Here is a 17,493-nt window from a genome sequence, read left to right as displayed (position 1 = left end):
TCTCTAGGCTTTTGATTAAAGGAGCAAGATAGAGTAGGGTTTTGGTAAAGGACCATTAAGCCTTTTTTTTTTTTCTCCTGTTGTCTGTCAAAGGCGACCTGTGGGATTTTAGTTCCCCAACGAGGGATCAAACCTGGCCCCTCATCAGTGAGAGCTTGGAGTCCTGACCACTGGACCACCAGGGAATTCCCAGGACTATGAAGGCTTGAACATAGGGAAACTCAATCCACTTTTCCATGTTGCAACAGTAAAGAACTAATTGCAAGACGGTATTATAATTTAGAGAGCCATTTTCAAGCCATTTTCAGGCAATGTTTTCTCCACTCTCCAACTTATATAAGGCCCAGGCCATGTTACAATAGAGTTTTAAGTTTTTCCCTTTTCAGTCTGTCTATTTTGAAAATTTTTCAGGTTTTAGAGATATACTACAGAGGTGTTTCCTCTGGCTTAGAAGAGGATCCTCACATGTTGAATAACCTGCAATCCAGAAAGAGCGCTCCTAGAAATGCAGCTCAGTGTCCTGGAGACATTAACCTGGAGGCCTTTGCCCTATAATATGTGTTCCTGTGCTGGGGTGGTATTCCTCGGGTGTGTGCATCCATCAAGCCCAGGATGTGGACTGCTTGGAAGCAACCAGCACAACAGGTATTCTGTGACACGGTATGGGCTGCCAAGACCTGGAATGAAGGGAGTCCCAGAGCTGGAAAAAGGAACAGATGAAGGAATTGGGACTTGAATCCAGTGAAAACTGCCATGGACGACAGGACTTGAGAGCCTAGAGGTGGGATTATTCCTACAGGGGATTTTTTTTTTTTTTTTTTAGGTATAGAATCAATTGAGTTCAGTTCAGTTGCTCAGTCGTGTCCAACTCTTTGTGACCCCATGAACCTCAGCACGCCAGGCCTCCCTGTTCATCACCAAATCCTGGAGTCCACCCAAACTCATGTCCATTGAGTCGGTGATGCCATCCAACTATCTCATCCTCTGACATCCCCTTCTCCTCCTGCCCTCAATCTTTCCCAGCATCAGGGTCTTTTCAAATAAGTCAGCTCTTTGCATGAGGTGGCCAAAGTATTGGAGTTTCAGCTTCAGCATCAGTCCTTCCAATGAACACCCAGGACTGATCTCCTTTAGGATGGACTGGTTGGATCTCCTTGTAGTCCAAGGGGCTCTCAAGAGTCTTCTCCAACACCACAGTTCAAAAGCATCAATTTGCGCTCAGCTTTATTTGTAGTCCAACTCTCACATCCATACATGACCACTGGAAAAACCATTGTCCTTGACTAGACGGACCTTTGTTGGCAAAGTAATGTCTCTGCTTTTTAATATGCTGTCTAGGTTGGTCATAACTTTCCTTCCAAGGAGTAAGCGTCTTTAATTTCATGACTGCAGTCACCATCAGCAGTGATTTGGGAGCCCAGAAAAATAGTTATCCACTGTTTCCACTGTTTCCCCATCTATTTGCCATGAAGTGATGGGACCAGATGCCATGATGCCATTAGTTTTCTGAATGTTGAGCTTTAAGCCAACATTTTCACTCTCCTCTTTCACTTTCATCAAGAGGCTCTTTAGTTCTTCTTCACTTTCTGCCATAAAGGTGGTGTCATCTGCATATCTGAGGTTATTGATATTTCTCCTGGCAATCTTGATTCCAGCTTGTGCTTCTTCCAGCCCAGCGTTTCTCATGATGTACTGTGCATATAAGTTAAATAAGCAGGGTGACAACATACAGCCTTGATGTATTCCTTTTCCAATTTGGAACCAGTCTGCTGTTCCATGTCCAGATCTAACTGTTGCTTCCTGACCTGCATACAGGTTTCACAAGAGGCAGGTCAGATGGTCTGGTATTCCCATCTCTTTCAGAATTTTCCACAGTTTATTGTGATCCACACAGTCAAAGGCTTTGGAATAGTCAATAAAGCAGAAATAGATGTTTTTATGGAACTCTCTAGCTTTTTTGATGATCCAGCAGATGTTAGCAATTTGATCTCTGGTTCCTCTGCCTTTTCTAAATCCAGTTTGAACATCTGGAAGTTCATGGTTCACATATTGCCGAAGGCTGGCTTGGAGAATTTTGAGCATTATTTTACTAGCGTGTGAGATGAGAGCAATTGTACGGTAGTTTGAGCATTCTTTGGCATTGCCTTTCTTTGGGATTGAACTGAAAACTGACCTTTTCCAGTCCTGTGGCCACTGCTGAGTTTTCCAAATTTGCTGGCATATTGAGTGTAGCACTTTCTCAGCATCATCTTTCAGGATTTGAAATAGCTCAACTGGAATTCCATCACCTCCAGTAGTTTTGTTCATAGTGATGGTATAGAATAAAGAGAAAGAATGAACAGCAGAAGAATCTAAAACCCTTTCCCCTATTTGGCAACTACAATAACATTGGGGAGTGCCTGATAACTCCATCTGGCACAGGCAACAGTGAGTGTGGGCAAGGTTTCCCATGTAACCTAACATACTAAATGAACACAATTAGTTTAGGATCTCTCTTTCGGATGCTCCAGGGGCCCCTTGAAACATTCCAAAGTTTACTGGAAGTCAAAAGAATTTTAGCCAGAATTTGATATTTGGGAAATCTTTCAAAATTTCAAAAAGCTTTAAAATACCCTGTCAGCTATTATTTTCTCCCATTCTGAAGGCTGTCTTTTCACTGTGCTTATAGTTTCCTTTGTTGTGCAAAAGCTTTTAAGTTTCATTAGGTCCCATTTGTTTATTTTTGCTTTTATTTCCAATATCCTGGGAGGTGGGTCATAGAGGATCTTGTTGTGATTTATGTCAGAGAGTGTTTTCCCTATGTTCTCCTCTAGGAGTTTTATAGTTTCTGGTCTTACATTTAGATCTTTAATCCATTTTGAGTTTATTTTTGTGTATGGTGTTAGAAAGCATTCTAGTTTCATTCTTTTACAAGTGGTTGACCAGTTTTCCCAGTACCACTTGTTAAAGAGGTTGTCTTTTCTCCATTGTATATTCTTGCCTCCTTAGTCAAAGATAAGGTGTCCATAGGTAGGTGGATTTATCTCTGGGCTTTCTGTTTTGTTCCATTGATCTATATTTCTGTCTTTGTGCCAGTACCATACTGTCTTGATGACTGTGGCTTTGTAGTAGAGCCTGAAGTCAGGCAGGTTGATTCCTCCAGTTCCATTCTTCTTTCTCAAGATTGTTTTGGCTATTTGAGGTTTTTTGTATTTCCATATGAATTGTGAAATTATTTGTTCTAGTCCTGTGAAGAATACCGTTGGTAGCTTGATAGGGATTGCATTGAATCTATAGATCGCTTTCGGTAGTGTAGTCATTTTCACAATATTGATTATTCCAATCCATGAACATGGTATATTTCTCCATCTATTTGTGTCCTCTTTGATTTCTTTCATCAGTGTTTTATAGTTTTCTATATATAGGTCTTTTGTTAGCAAACGAAGCAACAAAGAATTAATCTCAAAAATATACAAGCAACTCCTGCTCAATTCCAGAAAAATAAATGACCAATCAAAAAATAGGCCAAAGAACTAAACAGGCATTTCTCCAAAGAAGACATACAGATGTCTAACAAACACATGAAACGATGCTCAACATCACTCATTATTAGAGAAATGCAAATCAAAACCACAGTGAGGTACCATTTCACACCAGTCAGAATGGCTGCTATCCAAAAGTCTACAAGCAATAAATGCTGGAGAGGGTGTGGAGAAAAGGGAACCCTCTTACACTGTTGGTGGGAATGCAAACTAGTACAGCCACTATGGAGAACAGTGTGGAGATCCCTTAAAAAACTGGAAATAGAACTGCCATATGACCCAGCAATCCCACTCCTGGGCATACACACCGAGGAAACCAGATCTGAAAGAGATATGTGTACCCCAATGTTCATCGCAGCACTGTTTATAATAGCCAGGACATGGAAGCAACCTAGATGGCCATCAGCAGATGAATGGATAAGGAAGCTGTGGTACATACACACTATGGAATATTACTCAGCCATTAAAAAGAATTCATTTGACTCAGTCCTAATGAGGTGGATGAAACTGGAGCCCATTATACAGAGTGACGTAAGCCAGAAAGAAAAACACCAATACAGTATACTAACACATATATATGGAATTTAGAAAGATGGTAACGATAACCGAATATGCAAAACAGAAAAAGAGACACAGATGTACAGAACAGACTTTTGGACTCTGTGGGAGAAGGCGAGGGTGGGATGATCTGAGAGAATAGAATTGAAACAAATACATTGTCAATTGTCAATGGTGAAACAGATCGCAAGTCCAGCACTTAGATGAGACAAGTGCTCGGGGCTGGTGCACTGGGATGACCCAGAAGGATGGGGTGGGGAGGGATGTGGGAGGGGGGATCGGGATGGGGAACACATGTAAATCCATGGCTGATTCATATCAATGTATAGCAAAAACCACTACAATATTGTAAAGTAATGAGCCTTCAACTAATATAAATAAATGAGGAAAAAAAAAGAAATAAAAAAGAAATAAAATACCCTGTCAGAGAGAATCATAGGTTGCTGTGAAACAATTATTCCTTGAGCTAAAAAAAAATTCAAAAGTAAGTACAGATCACTAACATCACAGAAACTCACAATCTGTTATCAAAAGCAGTGTTTCAGGAAAATTTCATTCTCTTTGAAAGAAACCAAATCCAGTCTCATATCAGCCTACTCTTAATAAAATCAATCTATCTAAATTTAACCTAACCTTAGACAGTCCCAACCTTATACAAAATTCTTTTCTCAATGTTCCTTTCCCAGAAAGCCTCTGCAATTTTCTGTAGATGTATTTTGTACCTTATTTTATCCATGCAGAGCTAACCATCTCTAGGACAAAACCACCTCTTTCTTTTTATTAATAACAAAGTATATTTCCATTCCTCATACCTTCTTTTCTGAAAACAAACATACTATTTTTCTTAAGCCACCATGAACTGCATTTTACATTAACATTCCCTGATTGGAATATCTCATAACTTCTAGAAACACATATCTTTCCAAAGCACAATTTCTTTCCTTGATGTGCTGCAAGACATATGTCTAATAAAGCCAAACATCTTTAGTTTCTCTCTCACAAGAGAAAAAGAATAGGTAAATTTAGACCTGTTTAGCAATTAATGTTCCAATACTTCATTTCATTTAAAATGTCCTGGATGCTCAGTAGATTACCATTCTTTAATTTAATTTAGTTTCAAGTTACCAAAATTAGGAGGAACTATTCTAGAAGGACATTTCTAAAACATAATTATTGCCATAAAAGTGTGAAAGCGCTAGTCATGCAGTTGTGTCCAATTCTTTGCAACCCCATGAACTATAGCCCGCCAGACTCCTTTGTCCATGGGATTCTCCACACAAGAATACTGGAATGGGTAGCCATTCCCTTCTCCAGAGGATCTTTCTGATCCAGGGATGGAACCCAGGTTTCCTGCACTGCACGGGGATTCTTTACCATCTGAGCCACCAGGGAAGACCAATTATTCCTATGGAGTTTACTGAAAACTCTTACCCCAGTCATATTTACTTAGTTTAATCATATCAGTTTATTTTCCTCAGTGACAGATTCTGCAATAGAAACTATGCACTTCTTGACTTCCAGTAACTCTAGGTACAATAAAAGTGTTATACTTATTGTTGATAATATGGAGAAGTCTGTATTGATTAAACCCACAAACTTAAGCCAGATAAGCTAATTTTTATAGCACTAGAGATCTCATAGTTTTCCTGCTTGAGTTCTAAAAGGTATTTTATTTTCCCCTCAGTCTGAGGGACTACAGATGGATCAGTATTTCCTGAGAGTCCTGGCAAAATAGGCTTCCCAGGTGGTGCTAGTGGTAAAGAACCCATCTGCCAATGCAGGAGACATAAGGGATGCAGGTTCAATCCCTGGGTCCGGAAGATCCCCTGGAGTGGGAAATGGAAACCCACTGCAGTATTCTTGCCTGGAGAATCTCATGGACAGAGAAACCTGGTGGTAGAATAGTACACTGCAAAGTCACAGGAGAGAGATACAGGCTCCTCTCTTCCTTTTTTGTTCTTTAAACTCCCACTAAGTTGGCTCAGTGGGTAAAGAATCTGCCTGCAATGCAGGAGGCACAGAAGACAGGGGTTTGATCTATGGGTTGGGAAGATCTGCTGAAGAAGGAGAAAGCAACCCACTCCAGTATTCTTGCCTGGAAAATCCCACAGACAGAGGGGCCTGGAGGGCTACAGTCCGAAGGGTTGCAAAGAGTTGGAAAGCACACAGGAAAATAACCCAAGGCTGGAGTCTCAAACAATGTGGATTGTATTTGTATTTCGAGGCAAGGTGCTCCACCATGCCCACAAGGTCAGCAGAGACTAGCAGGAGCAGTTGGACAGACAAACCTACATAAAGCAAAAATACCAATGACAGAAATGTAAAGACACAAGAAGTATTCAGGATTAGGGGATGGGAGTGCAGGTAGAGAACTAAGGGGGAGGAGAAGGGAGGAGGGACGGAAAAGACTGAAAGAAGAGGACGTGGCAGAGAGAGAGATTGCAGTTTCAATCAGCCCCTGTGGTGTCTACTCAGGCACCCACTGTGTGCTTCCGGAAAGGGCCAGTGAAGGAGGGAGCACCCCGCGCACTGCCCACTGGGGCGATCAAGCCCGGAACCCAGCCAGTTGCGTTGTCTGTGGGACGCTAACCCACAGGGGGGACTCACCCATGTGTACACCAGTATGTGGGAAGCCGCTGCGGCACTTCAGCAAAGGGTCCCGCATCCCAGGCCATCTCAAAAGTGCGGGAAAGATAAGACACATACAGAAAACAAATTGCAAGCTGGAAAATGTAATTCCAACTGTATCAATAATCACATTAATGTGAATAGATTAAATACTCAAAATTAAAGACAAAGATTGATAGACCATATTTTAAAAAACAGGGTCCTTATCAATGTCAACTGTATAAAATGGAGGAAAGAAAGAAAGGGAGAGAGAGAAAGAGAGGAAAGAAGGGAGGAATGGAAAAAGGAAAAGAAGATAGGAGGGAAATAAGAAACTAAAGGAATCCAACTTTAAATGGAAAAGGTTGAACTTTTATTGCAGAAGACATGGTTGCATGTGTTAGAAAACCCCATCGAACCCACCAAAGCAGAGTAAAACAAGATGAAACAGACTAGGATAAAGAAAGAAGTTTAGAAAATTCATAGCAAGCAACATTTCTTATAAAAATAGTGTTTCTATATACTAGGTACAAAAATATGAAAAGGGAATTAAAATAATTTCATTCAGAATAGCATGGAAAATAATTAAGTACCTAGCAATAAACGTAATAAAGAAGTGTAAGATCTGTACACTGAAAACTACAAAATACTGCTGACAGAAATTAAAGATCTATCCAAATAGAAAAACAGTTCTTGCTAATGGATCAGGAAATTTCATATTATCAAGAAAGCAATTCTTTTCAAATTGGTCTATAAATTCAATGCAGTCCCAATGAAAATTCTAAGCAGGCTCTTTTTGGGTAGAATTTGACAGTTGATCCTAAAATTCATAGGGAAATGTGGAGGATGTAAAACAGCCTAAACAATTTGGCAATAGAATAAAGCTGGAGAAATTTCATTACCTGATTTCAAATTTTACCATAACTAATAGACAGTGGATTTCTGGCACAGGAAAGGAATATAGTTCAATGGCACAGAATTGAGAGTCCAGGAATAGACCCTTACTTTTTATTATGAATTGATTTTCAACAAATGTCCTAAAACAATTCCATACGAGAAAGACTAATCTTATTTTGTAACCAAAAATAAAAAAAAAAAAGAGGTGCTGGTACAAATGGATATCCACAAGAAAGACCAAACACTAAGAAACAGAAACTTATCATGCTAGGCAAAAATGAACTAAAATTTGATCATGGTTTCAAATGCAAAAAACAACCTTTAAAATTTCTCAGAGAAAACATAGGAGAAAATCTTCAAGATCTCTTAGATATAATATCAAAAGCAGGAGTTATACAAGAAAAAATTAGTAAATTAGACTTCATTAAATTAAAAACTTTAGCTCTTCAAAAGCCACTGTTAAAAGACAAGCCACAGCCTTGGAGAAAATATTGCAAACCACATATATGATAAAGAATGAAATCTTACCATTTGTGACAACATGCGTGGACCTAGAAAACATCATGCGCTCTATTCTAAGTCGCTTTAGTCGTGTCTAACTCTTTGCGACCTGTGGATTGTAGCCCTCCAGTCTCCTCTGTCCATGGGATTCTCCAGGCAGGAATACTGGAGTGGGTTGCCATGCCCTCCTCCAAGGAATCTTCCCAACCCAGAGATTGAACTTTTGTTTCTTAAGACTCCTGCATAGAAAGGCGGGTTCTTTACCACTAGCGCCACCTGGGAAGCCCAGAGAGTATTACGCTAAAGTGAAATAAGTCAGACAAAGACAAGCATTGTATGATGATGACACTTAAATGTGAAATCTAAAAGAATAAATGAACAAGCATAACAAAACATAAACAGAGTTTAGACACAGAGAACAAACAGGTGGTTACCAGAAGGGAGAGGACTTGGGGGAAGAAAGCAAAAGCTGAGGGAGATTGAGGTGCAAAGTGCCCATGGCAAGAGTTCTGTGGCGACCCCGTGAATCAGAATCCGCCTGCCAGTGCAGGGGACACGTGTTCAATTCCAGGTCCAGGAAGACAACACATGCTGCGGGGCAACTAAGCCCATGTGCCTCAACTGCTAAAGCCTCCACGCCCTAGAAAACGTGCTCCACAAGGGAAGCCACCATCGGAGAAGCTCCACACCACAGCAAAGAGTACCCTCTGCTCTCCACAACTAGACAAACCCCTCATGGAGCAGCAAAGACCCAGCACAGTCAAAAGGAATAAACAGATAAATAGTATTTATATAGTTGCAAAATAAATTAGTATGCAATGGGTAGGAAATGTACTGTCTGGGGAATACAGTCACTAACCATGTAATGTCTTTGTATGGTGATGTATCATAACTAACTTATCATTTTGAAATGTGTAGAAATATCCAATCACACTGCTGTGTAACAGGAGCTAACATAGCATTGTAGGTCAATTATACTTTAAAAACAAATTCATAGAGAAAGAGATATCAAACTTGTGGTTACAGGAGGCCAGGAATAGGGAAGCAGGAACTGGATAGCTACAGTCAAAGATACAAATTCGCAGCTATAAGATAAATAAGTACTAGGAATGTAAAATTCCCAGTTATAAGATACATAAGTACTAGGAATGTAATATACAGCATGAGAAATATAATTAATACTGATCTATGTCATACATGGGAGAAGGCAATGGCACCCCACGCCAGTGCTCTTGCCTGGAAAATCCCATGGATGAAAGAGCCTGGTGGGCTGCAGTCCATGGGGTCGCAAAGAGTCGGACACGACTGAGCGACTTCAGTTTCACTTTTCACTTTCATGCACTGGAGAAGGAAATGGCAACCCAGTCCAGTGTTCCTGCCTGGAGAATCCCAGGGACAGCGGAGCCTGGTGGGCTGCAGTCCATGGGGTCGCACAGAGTCAGACACGACTAAAGTGACTTAGCATGCATACGTGTTATACATGAAAGCTGATAGAGTAAATCCTGGGTTCTAATCACTGGGAAACACATTTTTTTTTCAATTTCTTTAATTTTGTACCTATGTGGTTTCATTAAATTTATTGTGACGACCACTTCATGATGCATGTAAGGCAAATCACTATGCTATGCTCCTCAAACTTAAAAAACTGAAAAAAAGAAATGGACTAAGGTTAACATCAATGTATCAGTATTGTCTCCCTAGTTATGATAAATGTACTGTAGTAATACAAGATCTTAACATTAGGGGAAACAGTGTGGGGATATTGGAAGTCTTTGCATTATCTTTGCAGCTTTTTCATAAACCTACAACTATTCTAAAATAAAAGGTTTATTTAAATATAAATAAAATTTTTAACAATTTACTGAAAATCATTGAATTGTCCTTTGTAATATGTGAACATCATGGCTTAAAAATTATATCAAAGTAGAATTGTTTAAAGGACTTCCCTCGTTGCTCAAACGGTAAAGCGTCTGCCTACAAAATGGGAGACCCGGTTCGATCCCTGCGTTGGGAAGATCCCCTGGAGAAGGAAATGGCAACCCACTCCAGTACTCTTGCCTGGAAAATCCCACGGACAACAGGAACCTGATAGGCTACAGTACATAGGGTGGCGAAGAGTCAGACACGACTAAGCGACTTTACTCACTTTAAATCAGTCAGTTCAATCGCTCAGTTGTGTCCGACTCTTTGCGACACCATGAATAGCAGCCAGGCCTCCCTGTCCATCACCAACTCCCGGAGCTTACTCAAACTCATGTCCTTCCAGTTGGTGATGCCATCCAGCCATCTCATCTTCTGTCATCCCCTTCTCCTCCTGCCCCCAATCCCTCCCAGCATCAGGGTCTTTTCCAATGAGTCAACTCTTCCCATGAGGTGGCCGAAGTATTGGAGTTTCAGCTTCAGCAACAGTCCTTCCAGTGAACACCCAGGACTGATCTTTAGGATGGACTGGTTGGATCTCCTTGCAGTCCAAGGGGCTCTCAAGGGTCTTCTCCAACACCACAGTTCAAAAGCATCAATTCTTCAGGCACTCAGCTTTTCTTCACAGTCCAACTCTCACATCCATACATGACCACTGGAAAAACCATAGTCTTGACCAGACGGACCTTTGTTGGCAAAGTAATGTCTCTGCTTTTTAATATGCCATCTAGGTTGGTCATAACTTTCCTTCCAAGGAGTAAGTGTCTTTTAATTTCATGGCTGCAATCACCATCTGCAGTGATTTTGGAGCCCAGAAAAATAAAGTCAGCCACTGTTTCCAGTGTTTCCCCATCTATTTGCGGTGAAGTGATGGGACTGGATGCCATGATCTTAGTTTTCTAAATGTTGAGCTTTAAGACAACTTTTTCACTCTCCTCTTTCACTTTAATCAAGAGGCTCTTTAGTTCTTCTTCACTTTCTACCATAAGGGTGGTGTCATCTGCAAATCTGAGGTTATTGATATTTCTCCCGCAATCTTGATTCCAGCTTGTGCTTCCTCCAGCCCAGCATTTCTCATGATGTACTCTGCATGTAAGTTAAATAAGCAGGGTGACAATATACAGCCATGACATACTCCTTTTCCTATTTGGAACCAGTATGTTGTTCCACGTCCAGTTCTAACGGCTGCTTCCTGACCTGCATACAGGTTTCTCAAGAGGCAGGTCAGGTGGTCTGGTATTCCCATCTCTTTCAGAATTTCCCACAGTTTATTGTGATCCAAACAGTCAAAGGCTTTGGTGTAGTCAATAAAGCAGAAATAGATGTTTCTCTGGACCTCTCTTGCCTTGGGACCGCATGTGTGGCCAGCAGCTGGGCAATTCTTCTTACTCCTGTGAAGCTGTGTACCCAGGAGGAGTCGCAGGCCCTGGCATGCATTTGAGGAGCTGTGGTAGGGGCTAGGCTCATAAGGGGGAGGTGGGCTCGCTGGGAGAGTGACAGGGCTGCTCAGGAGTCTCATTCACTCAGCCACGCGGGGCTGGCTCGGTGCCAGGCTTCTGAACAGAGGAGGGGGCTCACCAGGGCGTTCAGGCACCGCAGCCCAGGTCTGGGCGCTGGAGCTTTCGGGCTCAGGGTCTGTCGGCACCCACTCTGAGCCATGCTCCGTGCAAGCCCCTCTGTGGCATCAGGGGTGGCAGATCCCACCTCACCACGTCTCCATCCCGTCAGAAGAGAAAGCCCAGCATGGATGAGGAGGGCAGAGCACATGGGGTGGGGGTCAGGAGAAGGGCTGTGGAGAGGGAGGGCTTGCTGGAGGGGAAGGGTCCATGAGGGGAACACGAGAGAGGGGCTCCAAGCAGATGGGCCGTGGAGACAGTGAGGGTGGGGGAGATTCGGCACCTGTGTTGGGGAAAAAGGCAAGGTTCCATTTCCTGCCTTCACTGGCTCATTTATTTAATGAATCTTTTGCGAGTCCTTGTAACTCAGTGGAGAAGCAGGCTTTGGGCAGGTAGGTGTTGAAAAAAGGGGATGGTCTGGAAGGAAGAGTGTGGGGCCAGAAGGTGCGTTGTGTGGCGTCTCGGGAAGGGTGAAGTTAGAGCTGGGACTGAGCCAGAATGCCTGCTGCCTACAATCAAAGGCCTTCATGTGATGACCCCACCGAGGACCTTTCCAGAACAAGGATTTGGTGCTTCTGCAATTCTAGTGTGTGATGGAGATGCCAGCCACATGTCTGAAACTGTAAGCAGGGCATCAATCAGCCTCAGGAAAGAAGGGCTCCTGAACACTAGAAATGGGGAGACGAGGAGTGGAGGGGCCCAGAGGGGTGCGGGCAGTTAGACGGGGATGCAGGCAGAGAGCGCGTCCCCGCTTGGAGGTGATGGTGACAAGGCGCCTTTCCTTCTCCAGCAAACCCAAAGCCCCGGAGAGCTACCGGGTTCTGTTAGGGAGCACCCAGCTCTACCAGCACGGCCCTCAGACCCGGGAGGTACCCGTGAGCCGGATTATCACGCACCCAGACTTCGAGAAGCTGCATCCCTTCGGGAGCGACATCGCCATGTTGCAGCTGCCGTCTCCTGTGAACTTCACCTCCTCCATCGTCCCCGCCTGCCTCCCAGTCCCTGGCATGAAGCTCCCCAGGAACTCGTCCTGCTGGATAACCGGCTGGGGGATGCTCAACGAGGAAAGTGAGAGGGTGTGGGGGAGTTGGGGGGGATGAGAGGAGGCGGAGGAAGGGGAGAAGGACAGGAACAAAGAAGGGAGGTGTGCCTCCATCTGAGGGGTCCGCAGACAAAGGGCCCCTGGCCCACTGTGCTTCATTTCCAGAGGACTGGACCATTCTACTTCTAGTTCTGAAAGTGTGCGATTCTAAAGCTTTGGTGTTCCCTAAGTGTAAAGCTCTGAAGTCTGGGAATCTTTGACTTTGGAATCAAGAATCTGAGTTCTTGAAGTCTTTCTAGTTCTTGATTCCAAGGTTTAAATCAACCATAGATCTGAGATGACTTGATCCAACTCAAAGGTCATGGTTGGGTCCTGACTCCTTCCAGGTCACTGACAACCTCTCTGATTTCCCAGTGGCATAGGAGGTGCTTGGGAAAAGTGGAAAGAAAACACAAGTATGACCTCTGATCTCTGAGCCTGCCTGATCAGTTTAGAATGATTATGACTTAGAGGATTTCACTCTCCAGACCTCACTTTGGTTTTCTCCCAGCTCAGGTTGTCTATCTAATTTGTAGACTTGTTAGGCAAATTGTATTTTTTAAGATTGAAAGAGGAGAAAAGTAGACCAAAACTTATGAGCAAGAGCCTTCACTGAAGAAAGGAGTGTTTATGACTTGGTAAAATGCTTAGGATGCCAAATTAGGGAGGGAAAGAATATTCATTTGTAATTATTTGTAGGGTCATAATTTGGTATGGTGTTTCTCTACAGAGGTGCTCCAGGCATTTTGAACAGATGCTGCTTCATTGGGTGGGATGTTCCAGCATCCCTGGTCCTTGCCTATTAGTATGTCAGTTAACAGTCAATAATCATAGGACAAACAACCAGGTCCCCAGAATTCTCACACCACACACACATAACACATGTATGCCACACTTCACACACACACACATACATACAACACATGCATACCACACTTCACACACACACACACACACATACAACACATGCATGCCGCACTTCACACACACACACGCACACACACACAGGCTCCTCCTTGAGGACAGGGACCCTGACATCCCAGCCCACGCCCCAGGCAGGGCCTGGCACCTGGTAGGTATCCCAAGCTGCCCCCGGGCCCCTCCTCCCTGGACTCCAGACTGGTCCCGGCTCCCACCCTGCGTGCTCTGTGTCACTCTCCACACGGCCGTCTGAGCATTTGCTTCAGAGCAGGCGTCATGCCAGTCCCCTGCTCATCACCCCCAGTGCTTCTCGTTTCTTCTTAAAATAAGGTCAAAACTCCCTGCCTTGGCTCTCAGACCCATTCCTCTCTCTCATCTCCTGCTGCATCCCTCACCCACACCACCCCAGCCAGCAGGCCTCCCTCCTGCCTTGACGATGCCAAGGCCATTCCCACCTCAGGTCTGCTCCTTGACTGTCTCTCTGGACTCGTTTTCTCTCCCAACTAATCTTGTCATGACTTGTTTCTTTAGGAGTGAGCAACTCAGCTGCTCCTCTGCGGAGTTTTACTTGATCATGTGAGCTAAAACAGGCTGCCCCTAATAGCACGTCTCCCTGTTTTATTTCCTCTATACCACTTATTAGATCTAAAGTAATGCTACTTATTTACTTCATTTACCCTGTCTGCCCCAATTAAAAATGTTCCCCTGTATCGTTAGTTAAAACATACTTAACACGAGAACAGAGGAATAAATGAGTAAACTGAATGATGAATAAATGACTGATTGGATCAGAGGATGAATGGGGGAAGGTGGGAGGATGAGTGGGTGGAAGTGTAGATGTTTGGGCGGATGGGTGAAAGGATGGTGGGCAGAGAGATGCAGTGAGTGGGTCTGTTGATGGAGCGGAAAATAGATGAATGAAAAGATGAGTGTATAGGCAAATGGATGGAAGGGTGAGTGGGCGAATGGGACATGAGGAAAGACAGGTAGGTGGATGGAGGAACAGGTGGATGCAAAGCAAGGTTAATGATAAACAAAAGGTGAGTGGGTGGGAAGGTTAGTGAAAGGGTAGACCGGTTGGTGAGTGGCTGCTAAGCGCCAGTGAGCGGCAGGTGCTGGAGGGATTCGCCTGCTCCCTTTGTGGAACAGGAGTGTGGCCTGTTGCTGTGAAAGAGGTGGAGGGGATAGGATGAGTTTGGAAACGTCTGAGAAACACAGGAGGGCTTACTAGGCAGAGGTAGAAGACTGAAACAAGGGTGGACGCCCAGCTGTGCGGAGAAAGCCCCGAGCTGAGGGCTGGTGCTGACTGGTAAGGCAGAGCTCTGTAGCTAGGCCACAGCATCCTTCCCTGACTTCCTCTTTATCCTCGCAGCTCCCCTGCTGGAACCCTTCCATCTCCAGGCGGGTAAGGTGAGCTTCATTGGGAACAAGCTCTGTAACATGTTATATGGACGTGCGAGAGGCAAAAACTTCTCTGTGCGCGAGGACATGCTGTGTGCCGGGGACTTCGCAGGAAAGTCCATCTGCCATGTGAGTCAGGCCCTGTGTGTTTCCCTGCTGTTCTCAGGGCCTCAGTCTCTCTGGGGAGGGGCTGTGGTCCTCTGCTCTCCTTGAGGAGCCCCGGACTTCCCGTCTCCTCCTCTCTGCATCTTCCTGGGCTCCGTCCCTTGGCCACATCCCCCAGGCCACCCCCTTCCTAAGCCCCTCGCACATGAGGGCATCTACGGCATCTATTCTTGAGGCATATTTTAAAGTTTTTATTGAAGTATAACATACATACACCCATGCTCTTTTCATAAGTTGCATGAATTTTCACATAGTGGGGCAACATGTGATCAATACCCCAGAGGCCCACTCACACCTCCTTCCTGTCACCAACACCCAACGGAAACCAGCATCTTCACCTTCAGTACCTTAGATCAGACTCTGAATGTTCCATCAGTAGGATTTATTTCCCGTTGTCAGTCTTTTTTGCCTCACTTTGTATTTGTGAGACTCATCCATACTGTTGCCTGTGGGTGCAGCGTGTTCACGATCCTTGGTCTACAGGACTCTCCTGTCTGCACTGAATTCTGTGAGCAGTTACACTCTTAATGGGTATTTTAGCACTCCAAGCTTTTCATTTCATTTCACTTCCAAATGTTTTATCTTCTATTTCACAAAATCCCTTGAGTAGTATTGTTGGAGGAAAAGGTATGCGTGTATTCGATATTACCAAACATCTCCAAAGTGGCTCGCCATTTCCACTCACTCTAGCAGTAGAATAGATTATAATCTCACTAATACTTAGCACTTTCCATCTGTTTTCATTTTAATAGCTTACTGTAGTTTGATTTTCTTGATGAATTAAATATACTTTCACATATTTATTATCACTGGATATCTTTTTTTGTAATGTTTCTTTTCAAGATTTCCCCTCTTATTTTTCTGTTGGGGGCTCTGTCTCTTCCTTTAAGGGCTCTTTATGTATTTTATATATTCCAGATATGAGTCTACTATAGGATTTTTTTTGGGTGTGTATTTCTTTGCATTTGTTTTTTTGTTTTCTTTTGGCTGTGTTGGGTGGGCCTAGTTACGGCTCTCAGGCTCTTCATTTCAGCGTGTGGGCCACTCTTAGTTGTAGCATGTGAGCTCCAAGCACGTGGGCTCAGTAGCTGCAGCACGTGGACTTAGCTGCCCCATGTCACGTGGGATATCAGTTCCCTGACTAGGGATCAAACCAGTGTCCTCTGCATTGGAAGGCAGATTGGTAACCACTGGGTCACCAAGGAAGTCCCACTGTTGGATATTTCAATTTTGAGGCTTTCTTTATACTTTCTGTTTTCCCCTGTTTTATAGGTGAGCAAACAGGTCCCAGAGAGGGTAAGTGGCTACGCTAAAACAAGGCAGCTCAGCCTGAGCCCCGGAGTCCACACTTACGCCCCACCCTGAGCCCACGTCTGCCCTTACACCTCCGCCCGAGCTCACGTCTGCCCTTACACATCCCCCCTGAGCCCACGTCTGCCCTTACACCTCTCCTGAGCCCACGTCTGCCCTTACACATCCCCCTGATTCCACGTCTGCCCTTACACATCCCCCTGAGCCCACGTCTGCCCTTACACCCCCCGCCCCGAGTCCACATCTGCCCTTACACCGCCCCCTGAGCCCATGTCTGCCCTTACACATCCCCCTGAGCCCACGTCTGCCCTTACACATCCCCCTGAGCCCACGTGTGCCCTTACACATCCCCCCGAGCCCACATTTGCCCTTACATATCCCCCTGAGCCCACGTCTGCCCTTACACCGCCCCCTGAGCCGACGGCCCCTCCTCCAGAGACCCAGGTTCCACACCACTCTCTGCAGGCTGCTGGCGCGTCCACGCCAGGCACAGCCATTTGCTTCCACAGACCTGGCCCCTGGCGTTGTTCCTGCTCGGGGCTCTGAGACAGGCCCTGTGGTGATCCCCCAAGCCCCTCAGCTACAGCGGTGTGCCTCAGGACCCAGCCTGCTCACTGGAACCGTCCCCCCTCCCTTCCCTCAGCCCCATCAGCTCTCAGGGGTCCCTTCTTGGCTTCCCCGTCCACCAGCTGTGACCCCCAAATCCAAGCTTGAAAAACCAAGTAAAAACAAATGAAAGACTCATCCTGATCCTGTCCTGGGGCCCTACTGCTCCTCCTGACCCTCAGCACGCTCCCCTTCACTTGAGGTCTGCCGTCTGACTCCCCGGACAAGGGAACAGCAAGTGGCAGGGACATCACAGCAGGAAGAGGGCGGGGTGGGGACACTGGAGTCCAGCTCGGGGGAGAGAAGGGAGGCTCCTACCGTGGGGATGCACAGGCCTCAGAGGAAGAGCATCAGTCAGCTCCAGCTGCCGTAACAAATACCAGAGGCA

Source organism: Cervus canadensis, chromosome 14, assembly GCF_019320065.1.
Source record: "Cervus canadensis isolate Bull #8, Minnesota chromosome 14, ASM1932006v1, whole genome shotgun sequence".
Lineage (NCBI taxonomy): Eukaryota > Metazoa > Chordata > Mammalia > Artiodactyla > Cervidae > Cervus > Cervus canadensis.
This window is presented reverse-complemented; position numbering follows the sequence as displayed.